At 48.1% G+C, this 5,088-nt stretch overlaps 1 pseudogene; it reads right to left on the bottom strand.

Moving 5' to 3' along the window:
• Positions 1–859: 859 nt before the first annotated feature.
• Positions 860–2,443, bottom strand: LOC119309908 (annotated as a pseudogene).
• Between the last annotated feature and the right edge of the window lie 2,645 nt (positions 2,444–5,088).

Below are 5,088 nucleotides of genomic sequence, written 5' to 3'. Positions count from 1 at the left end.
CCTGGAGGACCTTGCTTGATGTTTCTTCTAATTCTAAATATACTAAACCTGACTAGGTTTCTTTTACCTGGTTTTTCTGACTTTTTTCTATCAGTGAAAACCCGACCAATCAGGTGACGACACGATAATTATTGGGGAAATGGCGGGGTACGGCTTGGGTGGACGCAGCGATTTAGGTGCCGATTTGGAGACATTCCATCTGCTCATGTGCGCTGCTTGAAAACTCAGATTTGACTACGTCCTTCATTTTGGTGGTTTTCTGTTTGAACCGATCCTTGCATGCATGGCGTTGTCCTGTGTGCATGTGGGTCTGTTTAAAGAAATTGATCTGCATGTGGTCTGGTCAAAGATTGTGTGCTGATTAGAGCATGTACAATGATGGCATATGGATATATGTGCCCCATGATAAAAAGTAATTTGAGCCACGTACATTTATTTTTTTCCCCAATGCAAGCTACCACTAGTGGACCTCATTAAGAAATAGAAAATAAAGACTTTAGTACACATGCATCTCTACTTTTCACTTCAACTTTTTCAGCTTTTGTCACCGGACCACATTTTTTCTGTTCAAGCACCCGCCTCCTAAAAAGGATCCCGCTTCCCTATTCAAACCTACTTTACGTCATATCCGAACCTACGTGGCATGCGAGACATCACCTTGAGGCTATGCATTGTACATGCACTTAGTAGCGGCCGTTTTCTTTTCGTCTGTGTTGGCGTATGAGGAGGTTGGCACGTTGTGGATTGGCTGGACTTCTGTTTGAGGGATTGGCACGTGTGCATTGTGTGGAATCTGCTGAGCGGTGCCGCTTTTTTCTGGATGCCGCCTTTATCGATGTTTCTGGTTGTTTAACGCCGCTTAAGTCCGTGATATGGGGCGTTCAGGAATCCTAAATATACGTATTTCCTCTCGCTGTTTGCTTATAGCCACAGCCATCAGCATACGTGTGGAACCCATGGCCTCGCTGCGTCCATGGCGTCCCAGGAGTTGCTCAGCGTTGGTCATGTCCACGGACGCGCCTTAGCTCACCGCATGATGGACCTCATGTTCATGTCCAGGCTCTGCTTCACTATCCTGTCCACGGCGCTCCGGCAAGCCTTCGTCCCGTCGCCGTCATTGCCATGGCATGCCGTTGGCGGTGCGGCTTTCATGCGAGGGCCGGAGTACGCCTTGATCCTGTCTTGCTCGTCGTCCTTGAACCACTGCAGGATCTTGGCCGCCCTACTGTGCGCGAGGGGGCTGCCGGGCAGCCAGACACCTCGAGGAGCGCCTGCACGGCACTGAGCTGGCGTATCCTCCACGGCAGCGCCCGGACGCCGCCTCCGTGCGCGAGCATCATGACCAGGTTCGTCGCGTGCCCCTGGCACCCCGCGCTCTCGTGCCATGTCATGGCCTCCACCAGCGCCCTGGGCTGCCATCTCCCACCTCCCCGCCGCGCGCGCTGCCGCCACATCGGCCCGGACGCCCAGCGCCGCCTCCGCTGCCGTCTATGTCCGCTCCAGTAGGGAGGGCGCCAGGAGAGCGCGCGCGATGCCGCGGGTGACCACGGTCCGGATTTGCTCGAGTTTGGCGGAGAGGTTGCGGAGCGCGGCCAGGAAAGCCAGCTTCGTGTACGATCGTGGCCTGCCTCATGTGTGTAATTGTATTGCTTGTCGAGGCCAGATCCTATCCCTAATGCTATCGATCAGATTCAGATCAATCGATTAATCCTCTCTACGTGCGCCTGTAGATGGCCGCCGCCGTCGCTCACGGCTCACCACGGCTTAGGCACCGGGAGGCCGGCCTACGGATGCAAGCAGGTATTGGTATATATCAATAATACCAGCTCCAGCGTGAAACCGACTTATGCGTGTAGCTCGGCGGCGTCGAGGTCCCGTTCTGCAATGTCAGCCTTCCCAAGCTCCAGCGGTGGCCTCAACGCCCGTCGGCGCTGTTCTATCCCTGCCAGCGTGGTGGGTCGTCAGTTGTCACTACAGCAAGAGGAATAAGACGCATGCACGCGCCGTCGTCTGCTAGATGCCTATATCCCATCCGTGGCCCAGGCGAGGTCGTTCGCCCGTATGTCCGGCGTCCCTCTTCCCCCTGTTTAGTTTCTTTTTTGCTGCAATTTTACTCTTTCCTTTGGGCAGCAGGAATTGACGGCCGCAGCAGAGCGGACCACTCTGTTTGCAACGCCCGCGCTTTCTTTCCTCGCCTCAGCTTTATTACAACCCAACTTTCGGAATCACTTCGATGTGCGATGGCGAGGAGTGACCGAGAAGAGCAGGCAATGGCGGAACGCAATCCGCGGTGATGCGCCTTCGTCTTCTTCAGTGTCATAGACGGCGTCGTGGGTGCATGCGGTCATGATGCTTCTGACCTCGAGCTCGCCCAGCTTGCCGACGGCTCTGACTGTGAAACACCAAGTTCATCATTTACTCTACTGTAGTTCAGTTTCTTCATTTCCCCTGTAAACTCATGTTTATCAGTTTACAAGTTTTTTTTAGGCAATATCAGTTTGCAAGTATGTTGCCCTTGGTAACTCGATCGGCAGCCCCGTAGATCCTGACACACACACCCTACTGCTGAGTCTCAGGTGATAATGTTTTTTTTTCATAGTATATGAGAACTTTGGGCATGCATGCATTATAATGATAGATCTGAGGAAAGCTAAATGGCCTCCGTAGGCTTTCCAATTGGTTTAATTGATGATTCTATCCTAATTAGATATATTTGCATACCATGGTGGTTCTGTGAAGATTTATGTTTTGATAGTGACTTTGGGTTTGATTTCAATACAGTGCATATATACCACTACCTTCTGATTATGTTGTGTTGAATTTTGATGGCACACTACTAACTTACTCCCTCCGTTCGGAATTACTTGTCGCGGAAATGGACGTATCTAGATGTATTTTAGTTCTGGATACATCGAGACAAGTAATTCCGATCGGAGGGAGTACATAATAAGATCCTTAATGGTAAAAAAAACGCAAGCAATGGCAAGGAATTAGCACTCTATTTGTCTCATGTTGCTTACTGAAGCTGAACAGCACCGTGCATTTTAATGGCTCTCTTGACCTGCTACTTATTTTAGATTCAGGTTGGCCCAAATTTTATTCATATGAAAAATCTGAAGTTTGTACTATGATGTTCTAGCTGTGATAAAATGCTTACCATGTCAACAAGACATTCCAAGGTGTTGTTGTGAGTAGCCATTTTTAGTACTCCCTCCGTCCCAAAATTCTTGTTTTAGATTTGTCCAAATACAGATGTATCAAGTCACGTTTTAGTATTAGATACATCAGTATCTAGACAAATGTAAGACAAGAATTTTGGGACGGAGGGAGTATTCATTATTTTCTGCAGCAAACCAGCTTTATAGAGACGGCTTACATTTTTCTCTGAGTGTATGTTTTGGAAAGCTTACCTTTCTCTGCCGGTGCATAGGTTGGACAGAAGCAAACGTAGTTCATGAGTCAAGCTTTGTATGCGCAATCTACTGGGTTTATACTGTGATCACTGTACATTTTCTTTGTGCGTGTTTCCATCGCGCTAGCTATGTCTCTCTTGTATTTTGTTTTCCCTCTGAACGTTGTAAGATAATGAATAGTCTAAAAGCTCAGTGAAATGTGTTATACTTTTGTGTGGTTTCTGTCTGAGAAAATGTTCTCCAATTGCTATGCCATGGATGCAAGTTAGTCACCAGACAAAAGAAACTGCAACGGATGGTTACTGCTATTTTTTCTATACATAAAAGTTAGTACTTCCATTTTTATACACAAACATTATTTTGATTGTATAGATGAAGTCTATATGGTCATAAATTATGGATTCGGGCACATGTTCGTGCACATTATTTGCCCCATATATGAACTCACCTTAAACAAATGGAAGGAAGTTATCTCATGTTTCTTCTTATAGCACTGAAGTTTCACAGCAATCACAACATTAGAACCACTAGAGTGTGCCTTTTTGCTTAATGGGTTTCACGTCAGATGCACGAGTCCAGTAATGCGGAAAAGAGTTTATGCTGCCAGGCCAACATTTGCAAGGGCATTAAGCAGATTGTTCATGGAAGGGGGTCAAGCAAAGTACTCTGTTTGCTACGCATGTACAGAAATGGGGAGCAAATAAGATGATCATAGAGTGGCTTAAATTTGTATCAAGTAGTACTCCAAATCAAATTTTTAGCATTTGGATATTTGTTACATCTTTGCGGACGGGATTAGTGGTGGATTATGTGAAAGAAGGCAATGATACAAAAAACCAATAAAATAGCCCAAATAAAATAAGATCGAATACATATATAATCTTACACAAAATAAAAAACATAGAAGACTACAAAGCAATCAGCGAGGCGCAACATTGTTATGCTTCCATATAACCGACCTATCCAATTACACATCAACGGTTCTCAAATGCCCGTGCCAAAAAGATGGTGACCAAACTAGCAACTAATCAAACAGTCGAAAACTAACAAACATGAGTCTTTCGTTTATCACATATGGAACCACAACATTAAGTATCAATTGCGCGCGGCGTACCGCCGCGCGAGCATGGCTAGTTTGAACTATTGTTGTTATATTGGTTTGTTTGAAAATACCCATAAAATTGACTAAAACCGTGGACCTATATCCGATCTATATGGCTACTATGCCTGGATCCCAGCCCAACCCTTAGCTTCGTCATCATCAACAGTGTCCGGTTCATTGGGCGTAGTCCTAGCCATGGGCAGCCCGGCCCGACCCGACCCGACCCGAAAAAGCCCGACCCGGCCTGGCCCGATGCTGCTCCTGGGCCGGGCTCGGGCCTAGATTTTCAGCCCGATAGCCGGGCCGTGCCGGGCCTAGGCCCGTTGTTGCGCTTTTCTGAAGGGGCCTGGCTCGAGGCCCAGCGGCCTTTTACACGTTCGGGCCAGGCTTGGGCCCAAAAACCAGGCCCGATGGCCGGGCCGGGCCGGCCCCGGGCCTAGGTTTTTTGCCTCCGGCTTGGCTAGGCTCAGCCCGAAGCCCGGCCCGGCCTTGCCCAAGGTTTGGCCAAATATAATTGGGCGCCATTATATCTCGCATTCACCGAGTCTAGCTTTCGACTGGCTGAAGGGGCGA

The sequence above is a fragment of the Triticum dicoccoides genome, chromosome 5B (assembly GCF_002162155.2).
Source record: "Triticum dicoccoides isolate Atlit2015 ecotype Zavitan chromosome 5B, WEW_v2.0, whole genome shotgun sequence".
Classification (NCBI taxonomy): domain Eukaryota; kingdom Viridiplantae; phylum Streptophyta; class Magnoliopsida; order Poales; family Poaceae; genus Triticum; species Triticum dicoccoides.
Note: the sequence above shows the minus strand (reverse complement) of the source record. Positions and strands in the feature narration are given on the sequence as shown.